This window comes from Macaca fascicularis, chromosome 9 (genome assembly GCF_037993035.2).
Source record: "Macaca fascicularis isolate 582-1 chromosome 9, T2T-MFA8v1.1".
Classification (NCBI taxonomy): domain Eukaryota; kingdom Metazoa; phylum Chordata; class Mammalia; order Primates; family Cercopithecidae; genus Macaca; species Macaca fascicularis.
Window position 1 is genome coordinate 80852128 of NC_088383.1, and position 22047 is coordinate 80874174.

General features: G+C 33.8%; 1 long non-coding RNA gene across 1 annotated transcript in view; it reads right to left on the reverse strand.

Moving 5' to 3' along the window:
• Positions 1-22047, reverse strand: part of LOC107130928 (uncharacterized) — a 187224-nt gene that overhangs the window by 27924 nt on the left and 137253 nt on the right. The window contains exon 6 of the long non-coding RNA XR_001493701.3: positions 2866-2968. This is a non-coding gene — a long non-coding RNA (uncharacterized lncRNA). The remainder of the gene's footprint in view (positions 1-2865; positions 2969-22047) is intronic.

Below are 22047 nucleotides of genomic sequence, written 5' to 3' on the forward strand. Positions count from 1 at the left end.
TCAGCCTTCAGAATTCTTGGACCTATTTCTTATAATAACTCTCTCTCCTAATAAATTTATATATAAAGTTTATATGTATAATATCTAATATATATAAGCCTATGTTAATTATATATATCAATAATTAAATATTATATTAATATAAATTAATGATATATAATATATAAATTATATCTAAAGTATATATTAATTATAAATAATATAGAAATTATGAATATTTACTCTATGTATAAAATATATATTATATATAAACTTCATATATATTTAAGATATATTTTTATATATAAGGATTTTTATATATATAATGTCTCTTTTGGGTTCTGTTTCTCTGGACAACTACAGCAGTCTACCAGAAACTGAAAAATAGGAGCTTTCATCATTTGATTTTATTTTCTTTAATAATTTCATTTTTAAATGAAATTATTTATTGACATCTTTTTCATTCACAATCATTTTTCTTGCCTTTTGTTTCTTTCTATCAGATAAGAATGATTAATTGGCTTTTTCAATGAAAGATTCCATATAAAAATACGTAGAACAAAACATATCAAGTATTGGTTTTTGAGTTTCACAATGGATTTTGAAAATCATTTTTTCTAAAAAGCATTATTTCTCAAGAAAACATACTTTGTGTTACAAAAGCTACAGCCTAGAATAGCTATGGACATAAATGTATTTTATAAATTAATACTAAGCAGGAATACTTCAGTAATAGCCACTTTTCTTAAACAAACAGAGAAAGGGTAGAAAATGTGAAGTCTCACGCCCCCAAAAGAGTCAATCATTTGTATGTATGCCTGAGAAAAAGGTTTCCAACCTGCGGTACCAGGGTTAATTCCTGGGGTAGAGACAGATGAGTTGAAGAATAAAATCTGAGAGGTAGGGTGCATCGAATTAACTGAGAGTACATAAGGTCTAAAGTGACTGTGTAGCTAAGGTCAAAAGAACACAGCTGTGATCCACATGGGCCTTTTGTTGTTGTTGTTTTGTTTTGTTTCGTTTTTTTCTGAGATGGAGTATCGCTCTGTCACCCAGGCTGGAGTACAGTGGCGCAATCTTGGCTCACTGCAATCTCCGCCTCCCAGGTTCAAAAGATTCTTCTGCCTCAGCCTCTTGAGTAGCTGGGATTATAGGCATACGCCACCACGCCTGGCTAATTTTTGTATTTTTAGTAGAGGCGGGGTTTTACCATGTTGGTCAGGCTGGTCTCAAACTCTTGACCTTGTGATCAGCCCTCTTGGGCCTCCCAAAGTGCTAGGATTACAGGCGTGACCCACCGTGCCCGGCATTGCTTGGGCCTTTTGAACTGAAAACTTGGAAACTTATGGTAACTTGGATGCCCAGCTAGTATCAGCATGGCTAATGCTGATAAACAAAATGCCCTCCTTGTAAGCCATTCTCTCCAGGAAATTAGATTTGATCCCTAGAAGAGGTGATGTCCTAAGAGTGGATACTTGCGTACAATAAACATAACTCAATTAACTCAGACTAAGTTACTTTCTTCTGGTGGAATAAAAGCTTGAATTATAAATGGATTCTAGTTAACAAAAGGAAAAAGATAGCTATTAATGTTTCTTAAAAGCCAAGATTTTTGTCCAAGAAAATTTATGTTCAATATAAAGGGATTTCATGCATAGAAAATTTATCTGTTACATTTTTCAATTATAAAAAAAGCCTGATAATAACTTCTTCTTTGTGTCCTTAGGTTGTCTTGAAGATTAAAAAAGAGAAACAAAAAATCTAAGTGCTTGGACTAGCTGATGACTTATGTTTATTCCACACAATGCCTTTCCCAGATAGGATGTGACAATTGGTTGTTTTTCCATTGCAGTTTTTGCTACAATAAAATTGAGTGTTAGGGATGGGATATAGCTAATTTCCCCAAGACTCTTGAACTGAGGCATGCGTCTGGGCTTATCCTGTCCCTGCTTATGAAATGAGCTTGCAGTCACCGACCCAGAGGCTACAATGTAGATGTTTTCATCAGCAAAGCAATATGACACCACTCTTCGTGTTCAAAAGGCTCAATTTTTATCTAAGTCCATGTATAAGGCTGTTGAAAAACACAAAGTTGTTTTATAATTTTTGTTACTTAGAAACTGAAAAGCAACCGCAATATCATTTTTAGTTAATACCAACATCATTTTAAGATTGAAAATGATGCAAAAATTCCAACAATATTTGTATAGAGAGAATTATATTTGCTTTGTCCCTAGAATATCAAGAAGGCTGAAGTAGCTAAAACAAAATGAGAAATAGGGAAAATTAGGCCAAAACTGGTGACCAAATGGAGTGTCCAGATTCTGTAGAAACGTATAATCCATGAACACTTTAAATGTAAAATGAAAAAGACGCTACTAGATTATTTAAACTGGGAAATGATATGATTGACATGTTTAAGAGTCACCCTGGCTGCTAGGTGGACTATTGACAAGGAGGATATTGCTGAAGTAAATAAGCCAATTAGGACTTCATTGCAATGGTCCAAGTAATTGATACTGCTACTAAATTTGTAGAGAGGAGAATAGTATTGAAATCTAGAAGTCTTTTTCAAATAGAATTATAAAGATATTTGCTTTTTGTATATATTGAAAAACAATGTTGTATTAGTACAAACATTGATAGATAAGTAAATGATTTAGAAATCAATGGTGTAAGAATTGATAGAATAAAAGGATGGGCTACATATATATATATTACATATATATATTCCAAATTAATTAAATACAAGGAATATTGAAAACTTTCTGAAAATTAATACATGATTTTGGAAAAAAAAAGTTATATACTCATCTTTCTTCGATTGTTTGGGTGTCTACCACAAAGTACCATGGACTGGCCAGCTTAGAAACAACAGAAATTTACCTCTCATGGTTCTGAAGACAGAAGTCCAAGATCAATGTGCCGGCAGATTCAGTGTCTGATGAGGGCCCATATCCTGGTTCATAAATGAAGTATTTTCATTGCCCTCAAAAAGGTGGAAGGGGTACGTCAGTTCTCGGGTGTCTCTTTTATAGGGTCACTAATTTCATTCTAAGGCCTCTACTCTCAAAAGGCCCAATCTCCTAATGCCACCATCATCTCGGGGATTAGAATTTCATATGGCTTTGGGAGAGGGGAATGCAAACTTTCAGACTATAGCATTATATCTGACAAAAATAAGATGCCCGTATAATAATTAATAATTTAAAAACATATAAAGAAGAAAAAATGGTGTCTGTATATGATTTTTGTGGTGGAAAGCACAAAATATATTTCCCACACAAATTAATAGTTTCCTAAACATATTAGTAATTTTAAGGCCACACATTCATGAAAAATTAAAAAATATTTTGTCAAAAATAAAATTAAAAGATAGAATAACAAAACATTTAGACCAACATGACAAATAACCATAATCTTTTTTATACTAAATTATCCTACCTGGCACTGAAACAAATGCTAACTTAGCTGCTGCAAAAAATAAAGCTGGGCATGGCGGGGCAAGCCTGTGTTTCTAGCTACTTGGAAAGCAGAGGTGGGAGGATTGCTTAAGCCCAGGAGTTCAAATCCGCAGTGAGCCCTGATGGTGTCTCTGCACTCCAGCTGGGTGACAGAGTGAGATCCTCTCTCTCAGAAAAAGAAAAGAAAAAGAAAAAAAAATAAAGAAAAAAACTAAAATACTATAAAAATAAAGGAAAATTATTTATCAAAATGTATATAAAAATCCAAACCTCTTGCTTATTAAATGTGTGCAGATGGGAGCAGCCATGTTATATGATCATGACGTGTCAAATTTTCAAAATACAAGTTCTCTCATAAATACCTAATGGAAACGTCAGTTGATATGGCCTCTTTAGAGACCAATGATAATGTATAAAATTATGTTTGTATTTTTTATTGAAAAGAAAGAATATATCCAAGAATTTTTTTGAAACTATTATATTGAAACATTGGAAATAAACACTTAGGTGGCTTTAAATAAAGTATGACACAACTGTAGGATAAAATATTAACCATTAAAATATATGGTTTTCAATGGGTGTTTAACCATACCCATTGACACAGAAAATGCATGGGTGACAGACAATCCCTGAATGCAATGTTACAGATAAAACGCAAAATTTAATATGATTTCAGCCACATTAAAATCATGCATGTGCTTAGATAAGGAAAAGTGTACATAGCACTATATAGAGAGTAACATTTGCACTGCAGTCAGATTATCACGGTTTAAATCCCAGATCTGAAACTTGCTAGTCATGCTATCTTGGATAATTTATTCTGTGTGACCTTGGCTGGGTTAATATGTGCCTAAGTTTGCTTCTACATAAAAAGGAATAATAGTAGTACCAAATGCTTTGGGAAAATAAATTGGAAAATTTATGTGACAATATTCAAGAAAAGAGAGTCAATAATAGTGTTTTATATTTTGTACACAATTTACATTTTGTATAGAGCAAACATTTCTCTACCCATCAAGTCAAAAAATCAAATATTTACTGCACTTTGAAAATCTTTTTCTACCCTTCCTGCATCATATTCCTTACAATTTCTTTCCAAAAGTAGCCATTCTAATTAATTTACATTAATCTTTCTTTTGAGTTATACCTAAATTGCTTTTTTTTTTTTTTTTTTTTCTTTTGAGACAGGATCTTGCTCTGACACCCAGGCAGTGCAGTGGTATAATCATGGCTTATTGTAATCTCAAACTTCTGGGCTCAAGCAATCTTCAAAGTAGGTAGGACTATAGGCAGGCACCACCACAGCTGACTAATTTTTAAAATATTTTTGTAGAGATAAGGTCTGGCTATGTTGCTCAGTCTGGTCTCAAACTCCTGACCGCAAGCAATCCTTCCACCTTGACCTCTCAAAGTGTTATGATTACAGGGTTAAGCTACTGTAAGCTACTGTGCCTGGCAGTGGTTCTTTTTTTTTTTTTTTTTTTGAGACCGAGTTTCACTCTTGTTGCCCAGGCTGGAGTGCAATGGCACGATCTCAGCTCACTGCAGCCTCTGCCTCCCAGGTTCAAGTGATTCTCCTACCTCAGCCTCTTGAGTAGCTGGGATTACAGGCATATGCCACCACGCCTGGCTAACTTTGTATTTTTAGTAGAGACGGGGGTTTCTCCATGTTGGTCAGGCTGGTCTCAAACTCCTGACCTCACTGATACTCCTGCCTCAGTCTTCCAAAGAGCTGAGATTATAGGCATGAGACACCGCACCCAGCCCCGTGCTTCATTCTTAATATTACATTTTTGGGATTCATCACAGTTGATAAATATAGCTTGTTGATCCATTTTCACTGTGCATAGTATTCACTGAATGAATATATGCTAAATTGTTTATTCTAACAGTGATGACATTTAGGTTGTTTGCATGTTTTGAGATATTACAAAAAAATGCTGCCATGAACATTTCTAGTGCTGGTCTCCTGTGTACCTATGTCAAAATGTCCCTACTTACCTCCCTAGAATTGGAATTGCTAGGTTGTAGGTAAGACACATGTTCACGTCACTGACCTCAGGTTCTCCTTGGCCTTTGGCTCCACTGATTTCCTTTCTTTCAGTATTAACTTTGTTGGTATCTCAGAGAACCATCACTAGATGGCCTTGCCTTCTTCCCATCTCAAACACACACTTCCACTCTCAAATTCACACGCAAAGACACCAAGACACTCTCCTGAAAGACACAAAGACAATACTAGGCTACTTAGAATATTCAAAACAGAGGCACTTGCAGGAAGTGAAGATCTCATTGCAGTGCCAAGTGTTTCAAAATTAACATACGTCTACCAGAAAATGGTGTATTCAAAGTACACTTTTGTAGAACCCAAGTGTTCCATCTGGCTCACACATTTCACATTTTAGGTTATTTGTGTTGAAACGGGAAAAATTCTCTTATCCCCCTCATAGGGCATACAATGGGGGTGTGGCTTACTTCTTCGGTGCCCTGAGACTCAAGCCTCTGAGGGGAGCATGCAGAGGGGTAAGGCTGTGGGGCTCTGACCCCATGGCAGCATGCAGGGATGAATGTTTATAGCTTCTGAAGCCCCAGTGAGCATGTGTTACAGGGTGCTCTTTTAGTTTAGCAACCCATAGGTGGCTTGTGTTAGTCAGCTCGATTGGAACTCCTGCCTTATCACAAGGATGAGGCTTTCTGTATCCCGGGGTTTCTTGCCTTGGTGTACCAGAAGAATCAGATCACACATGGGCTTGGAGAATGAGTTCAAGGTTTCATTGAGTGACAGTAGCTCTCAGCAGATAGGGGCACCAGAAGGGAGTTCAGCCGCTCAGCAGCACAGACTCGCCTGTGACCACCCTGGTCAAAGTAGGCATCATTCCACCAGTCGATGGCCTTCCGGCCTGGTGGTATGCTCTTCTGCTGGCGTGCTCTGACGTCCAGCCCCTTTCTTCTTTAGTTGATGTGTTCCTCTGAATGTCCAGCTGCTCATGTCTCTGCCCACTAGGGTCTAGGGGTTTCCATAGGCACAGGATGGGGGCATGGTCAGCAGGGTGGTCTTGGAAAATACAACATTTGGGCCTGAAGGCAGGAGTGCCCTTCCTCACCTAGGTCTGTGGGCACAGGCCCAGGGGTGGAACCCTAGCCAGAGGACCCACCTTTCTCTACCCAACACGTCCCTGCCCCCTTCCGTATCAGTGTGACAGTCTTCTTTTTCCCGCCTATATCCATGTTTTAGGCATGAAGTAAAAGAAAGGTAATATCTCAAATGGCATATCTTTAGGGCAAGCACACCCTTTTTTTGTTCAAGCATAACAGAATCAGTTTTTATCCACATAATTGTTGATGATATATATGCCATTAATTCATAAAATTCAACCAACTCTCAGTAGTTCAACCACCATCAGCAGTTCCTTGACTGCTTTATGATATGAATTGAGTGGGTTGTGTCTTAATTCCAGTTTTGTTTCAATGATACTAGGAGACGTGCTCTGGCTTTCAAATTACTGCAGCAATGCAGCTAGAAAAATTAAAGCAATTTTACTGTGGACCAAGGTAAACAAATCATTTTCACACCCTGTTTTCAGCTTTCATTCCTTCAAAAATATAGAGGACAGCGTTTTTTCTCTCTGGTATATTAAGACATTAATTATACTCTGGATGAAAATAAGGAATGTAGAAAAAAGTGTGCCAAATATTACTAACTGCATTTGAACACGGATAATTAACAGGCAACAGACAATATATCTGCTCATAGTCAATACTTTTAATTGTTATTTATTTATTTATTTTTGACTGGGAAATGTGCACACTTTAGTTTCTCTGGTTCTCTGAGTGACTGCCCTCTATTTCTAAGCAACAAGAAAAGAATCTATATGAAACTTCTCTAATGTACTTTCTGGCCAGGCGTGGTGGTTCACACCTGTAATTTCAGCCTGTTGGGAGGCTGAGGCAGGCCGATTACTTGAGGCCAGGAGTTGAAGACCAGCCTGGCTAACATGGTGAAACCCCATCTCTACTAAATATACAAAAATCAATTGGGCATGGTGACATGTGCCTGTTGTCCCAGCTACTTGGGAGGCTGAGGCACAAGAATTGCTCAAACCCAGGGCACAGAAAAGTACATTCTTTGGACATAGCTTCATTGCAGATAAAGAAAAAAAATCTCATCAAAGCAAATTCATCTCTAACTAAAAATAACTAGGCTATGTTGGTTTAGATTAATTATAATTAAGAAAAAACAGGAGAACAGATAAAGGAAACAATAGACATCACAAAAGAAAAAAAAAGCAATTTAGGTACAACTCAAAAGAAAGATTAATGTAAAATTAATTAGAATGGCTGCTTTTGGAAAGAAATTGTGAGGAATATGATGAGGGAAGGGTAGAAAAAGGTTTTCAAAGTGCAGTAAATATTTCATTTTTTGTTTTTTTCTCAATGCAATAGATAAAAATTATATCTCAACGTAGTTTTATATGTATGCATTTTATTGTGGATAGGATTGGACCTTATTATTAAGGTATCTTATTAAGATACATTTTTATTCATTTTCTATGAATTTTTAGATTTTTCTATACTACGTTTGACTTGTTTACCAGATTTTTCACCAGGAACTCACTGGTGTCTTCAAAACATATTTTATATCTGGGAGAAATTGTTACCTCTAATTACTCTCTATTTTTAGAATTTCCCTGGAAATTCTTATTTATTTTCCATATGAACTTTAATATTGGCTTATATAATTCCTATTATTCTAGCAGTGTTTTAACTGGAATTGTAATAAATTTAGTGCATTAACTTAAAGAAAATAGTTGTGATGGTTAATTTTACATGTCAACTTGGAGGATGTCTTTAGATGGGATTAACATTTAAATTGGTGAACTCTGGATAAAGCAGATTCCCTCCCTAATGTGAGTAAGCCTCATCCAATTAATTGAAGGTTTGACTAGCACAAAAACCGTGGCCTCCAGACCGAGAAGAAATTCTCTAGCCTACCACCTTCATTCAGACTTGATCTGCGCCATCAGCTCTCCATGGTCTCCCACACTGCGTATTTTGGAGTTGCAAGCTTCCGTAATTATAGGATGCCATTCCAATACCTTATAATAAATATTTGTGTGTGTGTGTGTGTGTGTGTGTGTGTGTAGAAGAAGAAAGAGAGAAAGGAGAGAAGGAAAAAGAGAAAGATAGAGAAATACACAGAGACACACATCCAATGGGTTCTGTTTCTCTGGAGAGACTTGACTAATGCAATAGTCACATACATCAGGCAGTCAAGAGAATGATGCTTTTTGTCTCTTTCTGCTTTTCTTCTTAAGTTTATTCCTAGGTACATTATGTCTTTTCTTCATTTCACACTTGACCATTCACACTTTCTACCTAGCACTTCAATTTAGTATTTTCTATTTCTTACTCCTATATTCAACAGTGTCAACTCTCTTTCCATTTACCCAAATATCTCTGTCTTTTTGCTTTTTGTTGTATTTTCTATTTCTTCATATATTGTAAACTCAGATATACAGAGCTATTTTATTGCCTTTTAGGAAAATTATGGGAAGATAAAAGCAATATCATCAACATTTACCTTCTTATTTACTATTTTCTATGCTCTTCTTTTATTTCCCTGTAGATCTGAGATTCTACCTGGTATCACCTCCCTTCAATCTGAAGAACATACTTTAGCATTTCTTGTAGTGCAAGTATACAACTTTAATTTGTCTGAAAAAAACCCATCACCCTCATTTTTAAAGAAAACTTTCAGTGAGTATAGGATTGAATTCTTTTTTGATACATTTGATCATTTTGTTGATCTCAAAGTTTACTTACTCTTCTGTCATCTCCAATGTACTGTTAATCTTATCCAGTGAATTTTTTATGATGTATTGTAGTTTTTCATTCTGAATTTATTTTATTTGGTTCATTTTATAGGTACTATTTCTCTGCCTAGTTCCCTTATTAATTCACTCATTAAGATTATATTTTTTTCTTTAATTTTTTACCTCTTTAAACGTTTTTATAATACCTGTTTTTAGATCTTTATCAGCTAAATATATTTCAGATATCTTAGGGTTCATTTCTGTTGACTGGTTTTGTTCTTGATGAGTGTCACATTTTCCTATTTATTTGCATGTCTTGCCATATTTTTTGTATATTGGGCATTCTTGATGATTTCTCAAGATTCTAGATTCTGCTAACTTTCTCTGAAGTATGTTTATTTTTCTATACTATTTTTGACTTGTTTACCAGATTTTTCACCAGGAATAGGTATTTCAATTTTTGGCATGTCACCTTAAACTTGTATAGCCTTGTTTTTGAGCTTTTTAAAGGGTAGAAGTGTAGAAATAGCATTTTCTCTAAGATCCTTTAACTTTCAAGAATTCCCAACCATTTTCTCCCCATAACATTTTACCAGAAGTTTTGTTTTCTTCCATAAGAGTGTATGTGTGTATGGCTGTGCATGTGTTTAAGGAGGATCTAGAATAGGCCCTGTTATAAGTTGTGGTTCTTACTTCTAAGGTACAGCCTTTTGGTATTTCATATAGATGCTTGTGATGTTAACATATTAACAAAGTCTCAGTTGAATTAGATCTCTGATATTTCCAATCCCATCCCAATAGCAGATACTTCCTAGCAAGCCTTATATAGTTGTACCTTACATGTGCTCAGCACAACCCTTGCTCAAGGATTCATGGAGACTCTTCACACACAGTTCTCAGACCCTTACACATCCAGTGTCCTCCTCTCCACTTTCTTCCCGATAGATTAGAGCTACCTTATCTGCTCCAAACCCTATGACTGCTTCCACAGCTCAACAGGAACAACAGGCTCTCAGCCTGGAATCCAGCTCACTATGCTGCAGCAGGGTAACTTTTCCTAGGCAAAGCTGAGGGCAGTTATGATGCCCACTTGTAATATTGTCTTCTTTCAGTGATCTGAGTGTTATACTGTCTACTGTTCACTGCCTATGATAGTTTCCTAAACAATTTTTCTCAGTTGTGTTTCCTGGTATGTTTTATACTAGGAGATTTCAACTAGGTACTAAAAAGAAAATCTCTGCTTTAATTTTTACATTCATATTCTCAATCCATTGAGAATATATTCTGGTGTGTAATATTCTTGTGTGAAAAATTCTTGTATGTAAAAAAGAATAATTTTTGTGTTAATTTTTTGTTTTGGTATAATTTTAAGCTTTCAGACATTTGTATATTAGTTTTTTAAAAATAGTTGTTTATCACAGAACAACTTAAAATTAATTCTTTTTTACTATTTGTTTAACATGTTGCCTTTTTATGATATATTTCCATACAAAACTGAATCAATATCTGGATTTCTATTCTGTTCCTTTATACACCATATCGCAGTGTTTGAGTATTGGTAGACCTTCTCCCTTCTCATTGTTCTTCTTTTTTTGCAGTATTTTTCTGGCTATTCTTGCCTTGGTTGTTCTTCCATGTGAACCTAATAATCACTTTGTCTTGCTGTAGTAAAAAGAAACTTAGTGATGTTTTTAATTTAGAGAACATAATTTATAAATCATAAACTATAATTACATATATTGGTTATAAATTAATGTGGGAAATGTTTAACATCTTTATAATTTTAAGCCTTTTGTCAAAAAACATGGTAATTTTTTCATTTTACAAAATGTATTATCTTGTGTATGCTTTTTCGATGTTTTAGGGTTTCTTTTTGTAAGTTTTAGATTTTTTCAATGTATACATGTGACATTTTATCTTACCTCTAAAAATTTTTGCCATTGCAAATGGGGTCTGGTCTTCATTATGTATTCTAACTGGGTTTTTTTTATATATATATATGAGGGCTATTAATATTTGTATGTTGATCTTTAAATGAATTCATTAAATTCTCTTGCTGATTTTAGTTTTTCCACATATTCTTTTAAATTTTCCACCTATAACAAAATAATTTTCAGATAAATATATGTGTTTAATTATTAGGACTCTACTTGCTTTCTTTTGCCTATTGTATTGGCTAATATAATAATACAATAATAGTGAAGATGGCAGCATCTATATCTAATTCCTAACTTTAACACAGTTATTTTTTAAAACTTTTGTTAAATTGCTGTTATTATTTTTAAATGCATAGCTTACCTCTGCAGGAAATAAAAATGATGACCAATATTTTGGTTTTCTTTAATTGATGTGGGGTCTATGTTCCCTTCCTCTGAACCTAGACTATTATACGACTGCTTTCGCCAATTGATTACAATAGAAATAATGTTCTATCAGTTTCTAGGCTTAGTATTTTAGAGGATGGCAGGTCTAAGCCACAATGAAGAAAGTATAGTTACTTTCCTGCAGAGAATGCCTAGAGAGGTACAGGAAATGAATGGCACCCAGGTGATTTGCTGTCAGCCTTCTCTATGGCAATATACCAGTTATGTGAATGAAATTGTTATAAAATCTTCTAGACCAGCCCATACATGAGATGAATATCCTGAGTGATCCTAGTCAATGATATGAAAAATTGATACATTCTCCAACAAAGTCTTGCACTCTATTTCTGACCCACACAATCATGAGATAATAGATTGGTTGTTTTGTAAGTTTTGAAGTAGTTTGTTACATAATGGTAGATAGACACCACGGAAATAGCAATATGCTTATCCCTGTATTTCTTTAATATAATTCATTATGTTGATGTAGTTCATAATATTAAAACACTCTTTCATTCTTGATTATTAAACATAATTATTTTATTCTTGCTATTTAAAACTATTTAATATTTTAATGCTAAAATTTCAATATTTTTACAATATTATAATCAAAAATCAGATTTCATATTATAAATCAGAATTTAAGATATTTTGTGAAATATTTGTCAAATTTTCAAATCAAAGTCATGCTCATTTCATGGAAATAATTAGATAGTTCTTTCCTTTTCTGTGTTGTGAATAGTTTGAGATTGCCTATTCTTGCATAGTTTTGTTGATTTGTTGTAGAAAAATATAAAGACCTGGTGTTTTAATATGGAGGAGGCTTTTTGACTGTATTCATTATTTCTTCTCTTTTTGACAATGTTTTTTAGACTCTCTGTTTCTACTGAAGACAATTTGGTAAATTCTATTTTCCCACAAAATTATCAATTTCTTGGATTTTCAAGCACATTTACAAATTGTTAGAAAAGTTGTTTTCTATGTTTTTATAAAATCTTTTTTTACATTATATTTATACCTTATAATTTCAAATATTGTGTATTAGCACTTTCTTCTCTTTCACTTTTTTAATTAGGTAAGCTAAGTGTTTTGTTTTTTAAGAAACAACTTCTGGAATTATTACTTTGCTGATTTCTACCTTATTAAATTGTGCTTGTATTTTCATCATTACTTCCCTCTGCTTTCTTTCAACCTATTCTATTGAATTTTTTTAGATTTTTAAATTATGTTTTATAATAAAATTATGTTAAATTTTATTGATATAGGCATTTGATGCAATGCATTGTCTCTAGCTAACTGCTTCAGAAATAATGAGAATTATTTTAAGTCGTGCTTTTATAATTTTAATTTTAAAGAGTTTCTGGGGAAGTGTGGTTTGCTTCACATACTATGTTGCTGATGCTACCATCTTGCTGCCAACCTCTCAAGCTTGCTTTGAAATCATGGTAGTGTTATTTTGTTTTGTTGTTGTTATTGAATGGGTGCTCCAAGTCACAATCTACATAAAATGCTTGACCTGTTTCAGGTCCTCTTTGGTGTTTCACCAAGTAAATCATCCCTGAAAAAACTACCTTCTACAGACATATCCAAATCCTTCAAGGAGGAAAAAGATCCAGAGAAGAGTGTTTGATCTGAATAAAAAGAAAAGTACTTAGGGAATTAGAAATAAACCAATTTTCCAAAATATAAAAGGAAGGTTAGTAATATTTCTACATTTTTCAAAGATAGATACAATTTTTTAAAATTGATACACATGGAACTAAATGAAAATATTTGACATTGTTCAATATATATTTTTATCACTGTTAGTGTCATTGCATATCTGGATCCAGTCTTTTACATTTTTTAAATTTTTTAAATACATTAAAAAAGTTGAAAAGTCAAACCACTTTAAAAAGATATATATCTTATATATCACTTATGGTGAAACCGAGATATTTATTTGTTAACTCTTAGCTTTACATTTTCATATTTGTTTTTCTCTTTTCCATATGTATGTGCAAAAGATACAATGCTGAAAAAGAAATATTCCTGATGTAGTGATGTGATTCACAAGGCTTCTGTTTTACTTCCAGATTTTTTAGATTGATTTTTTTTAGTTGGTTTAACAGTGCATTTAGCAAACACAATCTTAAAAATTATTTCAAGAAGAAAGGTCATGTGCTGATTTTTCTTTTTGTTGTTGTTGTGATTTAGATTTAGTTTTTTCCCAGTTTTCTTTCTTTGGAATGTCAGTCTCTAGAAATTAATCCATTTTTAATCAAGGTCTTTTACCAAATTTGTAAACATTTTAGGCCCTGGGTAAAGTATTAAAAACCTGTCTAAGGGATAGGGTAGGTAGAATTCCTGAATTCTTTTAATGTTAATTATTTTCTGTTATTTATTGTCACATACTGTGATGTTTTCTACAATAAAATAAGAAGGTTTTAAACCATGTTTTAAAAAGATTAGCAAACTAGCTTTTGAAGAGCTTGCTCAATATACTTCAGTCATCTGGGCCTCTATAAAACAAAGTGCTTGAACTAAATGATATGAGAATTCATCTGTGCAATCTTATGGTTTCTGAACTTATTTCAGAGGTAGAAATTTAAAACTGCTCTCATCCTATTGCAATTACCAAAATGAAATGATGTGAACACAGATAGTTATTTACCATAGCTCCTAAAATCAACATCCAACCAAATGCTTAATTTTGCTTTTTTTAAATTCCTATCTCATTGGAAAATAAACTTGAAATCACAAAATGGGTTCATGATTAAAGAATCCCAGTCAATTCAAACACAGTCAAGTGTCAATGTATGACTTAGCCAAATTTATATGTCTTTAAATTTATTTGATTTCCTGGACATATTTATTATGTTCTATATGAATCATTGTTTTTCCAGTTCTGGAATTGAAATCTGTCTGCCCTATTCCTGTTCTCTCTCTTTCCTGGTATCGGCATCACATTTCAGGCAATCTTGAAATTATCTGTATTGCACCTTCATCTTCCATTAATGTTTATCCAGTAATTCATATGTCCTAGAGAGTCCACCACCCAAAGTTTGTACCAATTTCCAAAAATAAATCTAAAACTCTTAGTGTAGTACTAGTGTCCACTCAGATCTATGTCAATTCGCCTTTATAGTTTTCTTCAAAGCAAGTTTCCCATCATTTGCCAAAGATGCCTACTTTGTCTTCCCTGATGTAACTTTCCTTCTATTCACTACACTTTGACCTTTATTAACATATCCCCTTTCACCTGAAATGCATTCCACTGTGTTCTACTTTCAACATTCTACAAAGGATCTGGTTTGGCTCTGTGGTCCCACCCAAATCTTATCTCAAATTGTAATTCCCATGTATCAGGGGAGGGACGAGGTGGGAGGTGATTGGATCATCAAGGCGGTTTCCCCCATGCTGTTCTCATGATAGTGAGTGAGTTCTCATGAGAACTGATGGTTTAAAAGTGTAGTACTTCCCTCCCATACTGCCACTGTGTAAGATATGCTTTACTTCCCCTTTGCCTTCTGCTATGACTGTAAGTTTCCTGAGGCCTCCTCCGCCTTGCAGAACTGTGAGTCAATTAAACCTCTTTTCTTTAGAAATTACCCAGTCTCAGGTAGTTCTTTACAGAGGTGTGAAACGATCTGATAGAACAAAACAAACTCCAGTTCATATATCACCTCCTTTGTCTTGGACGCGCTTAGCTAAAGATAATATTCTCTTTGCTATATGCTTAGACATTTTATTTTCTGTCTGTTTATTTGTTAATTTGTGTTCATTTTGCCCATTTAGAACATGAAGCCTCACTAGATGTCCCCACCACATGTGCACATTCATGATTTCACTGAATCTCCACAATGATATTGAAAAATTGCGTCCATTATTATAACATTTAAGATGAGACAAATGAGTCTTAGAAAAGTGATCTAAATTGCTAATGGTGAAACTACTAGTAACCACAGTGGCAGAACTTACACTCAAGTCCTCTGAGCACACATCGTGTGCTTTCTCCACCTTATATCTATTATTGTAATTCCCCAAAACTCTTTATTATAAAGGAGCATTCCTGGAGGAATTGTTTTTTCTAAATAAAAATCTTCAAGGAATAGGGGCTATAGGAAAGCACAATCAGCTGTTCCCTGAGAAAGTTTAACCCATTCCATTAGTATACCATGTATCCAGCATAATACTATGTCATACAGAAGGCATATGAGACATAATTTCTACATTCTAAGAACTTAAAATTAACTGGAATATTTGACTGACTTTAATAAAAATGAAATATATGATATCTCTCCTTCAATTTATTTATTTATATTTTATTTTATTTGATACAGAGTCTTGCTGTGTCACCCAGGCTGGAGTGCAGTGGCCCAATCTCCCCTGCTCACTGCAAACTCTGACTCCCAGGTTCAGGTGCTTCCCCTGTCAGTCTACCAAGTAGCTGGGATTACAGTCATGTGCCACCATACCTGACTAATTTTTGTATTTTTAGTAGAGATAGGGTTTCACCGTGTTGGCCAGGCTGGTCTTGAACTCCTGACCTCAAGTGATCTGCCCACTTTGGCCTCCCAAAGTGCTGCAATTACAGATGTGAGCCACTGCACCTGGCCTCTCCTTCAATTGAATAATTTTAATTATTCCTTCTGCTACTGAATAAAAGCCATTTACAGAAAATATTTTTATTATTATTTTTTCAGAAAATATAATACATTATATCATAGCCAAATAAATTCAAGAAATTTTAAGGAAAAGAAAAATATATATCGTTTGAGCAAAGGAGAAAGAGTTTGTCTAAGTAGCAAAGAATAATTTAAACATAAACATGTAGTCTTTGAATAATTAGGATGCCTCTGTTGTAATCTCCAAAGAGGAAGGGATAGGCTGACAGCGGGTAGTAGTTGGTGAATAGGGATATGAGAGTTTTATCAGCAAATGCAGTCTTATTTCTGCTCTTTTATTTACCATTTTTCTCAATCAATTAGGAGCTTTTGGTTATACTGAATTTAAAATACACTGAAAATAACTTTTAAGACAGAAAACCAGTAAGAGAAAAATAAAAGTAGGAGAGCTTCAAAATATTTGGAAACGACACACTTGTGCAAGAAACTGAAGTTGAGGAAGATACTCCTTGTTTATCCCACATCCTTGATTAAGTATGCAAAGCATATTGTTGTGGATTCATCCAAATATGACATGTACTTTACATTAGTTCCATATAATATTCTCTGAATAAAGTGGATTGTGTTCCTAAAAAGTGTGAACGTATTATAACCTGAACTTTTAATTGAAACGTCGTATTTTACACCATACTCTTTAGTATCTTTTGCAAAAAATGCCATTATAAAGTTTTAAGAAGAGTTTCTCTCCAAAAGTGATATATCTTTACAGGAATTATTTTGCTAAAAATTGTTAACAAAAGAGTTATTATATGAAGTAAGCCTGTTTGAAATTATGTATTATAGCAATTAAAAGTTTGAGAATTGAATTAAGAAAAGAAAATTTATATATATATTATGAGGGTACTTTCATTTACATTACTTTTAGTATTAATACAATTGTTTTCACTTGGAGGCAGCAGTGGAAAAGGTTTCTGAAAGTTGCATTAAATTTCCAACAACATTGTAGTGTGGAAGTGTTAATTGTGAGATCTTTGACAGGTGAATACAGTTTCCCTTCTACGAATGAAGTTTTTATAAAGAATGTGATGACAATAATGTCATCTCACCTTTCTCCATTTTATCTTAATCTCAAACCTTTCATAAAGGCAAAGATTTCAATGATATATATTGAGAGGTAACACAATTTTTTTAAGAACTAATGTGAACACTTCCCAATTGTAAAAAGAAACAAACAAAAAAGACTAAAATAATGTTTTAAATCATTAAAAAAACAAATCACTACCTTACAAGCTAAACTAAAAGTAATTTTCTTGCAAACTGTGTCCCACAGATAGCAATCCATAAAAAAATTGTTTTTAAAAAAAGCAAGCTTCTAAAACACAAAATAAGTGTAGAAAATTTCTCCTTTCCCCCTGTGAAGATACATGGTACATTTTGTCTTATTAAAAGTTAGGACAAATCCTGCTCCAGAAAAGACTTATTATGTTTTTTAATTCCAGTACAGTAATCCTCACTGATCTGTGGTTTCACTTTCTGCACTTGCAGTTACCCACAGTCAATCACAGTTTGAAAATCTCTCAATCCCCCAAACCCCCGCCTCTGGTAACCATCATTTTTCTGTTTCTGGGTTTAATTTTTTAAAAAAATTCCACATAATAAGTTAGATCGTGAAGTATTTGTCTTTTTTTATTTTTTATTTTTTGGCAGGAGGAACCTGCATTTTATTTTTATTTTTTTAAATTTTACTGTAAGTAATGGGATACATGTGCAGAACAGGCAGGTTTGTTACATTTCAGTAACAGAGAAGGAATAAGTTAAAGAGATCTATTGTATATCATGGTAACTGTGGTTAATAACAATATATTGCATACTTGAAAACTGCTAAGAGAGTAAATTTTGTGTTCTGGCCACAAAAGTTACGTCTGTAAGGTAAAGCATATTTAAATAGTTTGATTTAGCCATTCCATGATGTATACGTGTATCAAAGCAACATATTGTAAACCATAAATACATGCATTTTTGACTTATCAATTAAGAAATAAATTAAAATTTTTAAAAAGAAAACAGGTGAATACAGTACAATAAAATATTTTGAAAGAGAGAGAGAGCAAGTGACAGAGAGCCCCAGTTCACATAACTTTTATTATAGTATATTTTTGTAACTGTTCTATTTTATTATGTATTGTTGTTCATCTCTCACTGCGACTAATTAATAAATTAAACTTTATCATAGGTTTTTAGGTATATGAGAAAACAGTGTATGTAGGGTTCGACATTATACACAGTTTCAGGCGTCCACTGGGAAGGTTGAACACATATCCTGTGGATAAGGGAGGGCTACTGTATTTGCCAAACTTATTTTAACTACAAACCAATCTAAGAATATTGTATAGAAATACTATTTTCCACAAAAGCCTGGGGTAATTGATGAAAGAAATGAAGAACTGCTTCTCCTTCAAGGAAAGCTGCACGAGTAATACTGTTCACAATAGATAATTTGGTAATTGCACATTATGATTTCAAAGGAACTTTATCTTTCAAAACTGTAAAATGCTGGTATTCTTTTAGGAGTCAAACTGCACCCTATCCAGCCCCCATCTGTTTGCTAAATAAAGTTCTATTGGAACATGGCTACACACACTTGTTTGTATATTTTCTACAGCTGCTTTCATGCCGTAACTGCAGAGTTGAGTAACCTATAAAATCTAAAACATTAACTAATTGGTGCCTTAAGAATAAAGTTTGCCCATCTCAGCTCCATATATTTTTAACAATCAACTGATCAGAAGATGAATTTGTCATATTTTAAAAGTTATGGTGCACAACGAAAGCATGGGCCATATATGTTCTGTGGAAGTGAGGCCAGAAATTTTTTTATGCAAGCTCAAGATAGTACCCAGAATAAAAATTCTGAGACCAAACATTTTACCACCTTCTAGTTTAGATGATTGCACATGGCCATGATAATTTTAGAATGGGAAATTTTCTGATGTATTAATCAATTTTCCCCAGTGTTCATTAAAAATTTCAATAATACACTCATAAAATACCTAATTTAAATTGTAGTGTTACTCTTGGTAAACAATCACATCATCCATCCTGACCTTTTCAAATAGAAATGTCATGTGTGTGGTTGTAGATCATGACAAATGAAAAGTAATGTTTTCTATATCACTTATACATTTTGGTATGAGAGCATTAGCCTTGTTTTAAAAGGTCATCTCGTAATTTTTTAAAAATGACATTTGTTTTGCCTTTACGACATCAATTTAAATAAATGTTTATTATGTCTGTCTATCATGAGATCTATTAAGATAGAGCTTCCTAGCTCATCAAATTAAAAGATACTTTTCATAGAAAAGAAACTGCTTAGATTTCTGGGAGAAATGAAATAATGAATAAAAACATAAAGATAAGCTTCCAATACAAGAGGTACCTAAAATCAACTATGAGATATCTACTCATGTCAGAGTCCCTTTATATACACAAATCGTGTTAATAAAAATGACAGGGACAAAGATATACACCATTTTTTAAAATAAACATTTCTAAAAGCCTTTTGCATTTTTTTTCACATCACAGTCACTTGAAAAATTATAGACAAAAGCCTTTTATTCTTATCAATAATCTACTATATTGTTGCTACTACATATAAATCCTCTCAAATCACCATAACATCCTTTTATTTGAGAATAGCATGAATAACATAGCGTCTTCTTGTGACCCAAGTGGAATTCATGAAATTGTTAAGTTCTTTTTCTGAGATAAGTTGTTATTTGGAGAGTCTTTGAGGAGTCTCAAGGATAAAGTAAACATGAATTTTTATCCAGGCTCTACATTTTGCTGGTTCAAACAAAACTTCAAAGCCATAGTTTGCTCACCCAAAGGAGGGGTAGAATATTTGCCTTGAGAACAATGGAACTTTTAACATAAAAATTAAATGACACCTGCAAAGTAAATATTTCTCTCTGAAAAAAACAATGGGAAAAAAGGTCACAATGGAGCAGTGTACCTATACATTTTGTTTCCCAAGAAGTGATTGGTAAGCTTTTCTTGAAGACAATATATGTAGTTGGCCCAGTTTCTAGATATTTCTTGGCATAAAGACAAAGCACAAAATTTAATAAGAAAACAATTCTTGTTTATCACGTTAATAAGAGAATTTAAGCAGATCTGGCTAGGATTAGACAGTCTGGGTGGGGCTCAATCAGCCAGTTCTCAGGAATTAGTCAATCAAGACAAGGAACACAGGGAATCACCAGTCCACTGTGATGAACGGAAAATTCAGTATCTTAGATCTGAGGCTTATAGCTTAGGAGTCTGGGCAGAGAAAATTACAAAAGGTAAGATTGTTTCAAAGCAGCATTGGAAAATGTATAATTTACAGTGAGTGTGAGTCTACCAGCAAAACAGAAAGGGAGGGAGAGAAACAGAGAAAGGAAGAGAGGGGGAATAGGTACTCCCTCTTCACTTGCAGTTTAGTTACTTATAAGCTAGCCCAGCTTACCGAAAGGCTGGGTCGGGCACACCTTGAGACACATCAGAGGGACTGTCAGAAGCCAACAGGAATATCAGAACATCAGGACTATCAGAAGCCATGGAACAGGTCACTCTACTAAGTGGGAGTAATTCTAATTCACATGTGTTTTATATCATTTTATTCTTACATTCAGCAAACGTTTTTTACGTTTATTTTGAGCTAGACACGGAGATATAAATGCATACATATAGAATTGCTATTCTCAAAGAGCTTTCAGTCAAAAGAAGAGACAAGCCAGGATACAAAAATTACAAAATAATGTCTTAAATAGTATTATAGTGTTCTTTAAGCAGACAGAAATGGAGTATTTGACTCAATCTTTAAAGTCAGGCCAAAAGAAGCTACATTAAATGGATCACTATCTCTGGTAGGGTCCAATAATTTAATGCAAAAAATACACAGTACATCTTTTTGGAGTCATATTATGTCTGCATGTATTCATCCTAAATAAATGAACTATTTTGGAGCAAACATGCTAATTATAGTGTGGTGTTTGTAATCCAACTGCCTATCCATACTGAAACAATAGGAAAGGATCCCAGTTTGCTGCTCAGCATATTATTTACATACTAAATTATCCAGCAGAACCAAAGTCAGTATGTAAGATACTGGTCTGGTCTATAAAAAAAGTGACGTTTCAATTAACTTTCTCAGAAGTCCACCAACTGAAACTCAGCCTTAAAAATCAAGCGTGTTGGATATGCCCAATGTGATACAGTTGAAGGGGAATGAGCAAGACCATACATTTTCTCAGTTCTCCACATCTACCTAATAAACGAGATCAATGAATTAAGCTTCAACTTTCGAATAGTATCTTCTATATCTATTTATTTAAAAGGCATTCATGGAACAGTTCGCCAAGAGTTTTCTAGTGCCCCGGAAGCCTCCATTGGAAATATCTGTGTACCTAGATTCAATTGAGCGTGACCATACAATATTATGATAAAGATCATGGTAGGCAACTAAAGCTTCAACCTTGTGAAAGCTCAGTCCATGATAGAATATTAAACATCCTCTGGAAACTAATTGAGTTATTTGAGCCATAATGATTATTTTAGTAAGTAGAATTTTAGAACACATTCTACTATAGCATTTATTTCTGCCTACCTTAAGTGTGTTCCCACTCTATTAGTGGTCAGAATGCCAATTTTTCCTCCTGTGTCAACCTAAAACTGTTATCACTGACAGTCGGCTGTCATCCTAAAATGTACATGTGGCTGATTAGTCATAGTTGCCAAGGTAACCATCTTGATGTGTGTTGGTTGCTTTTAGGAGTTTATC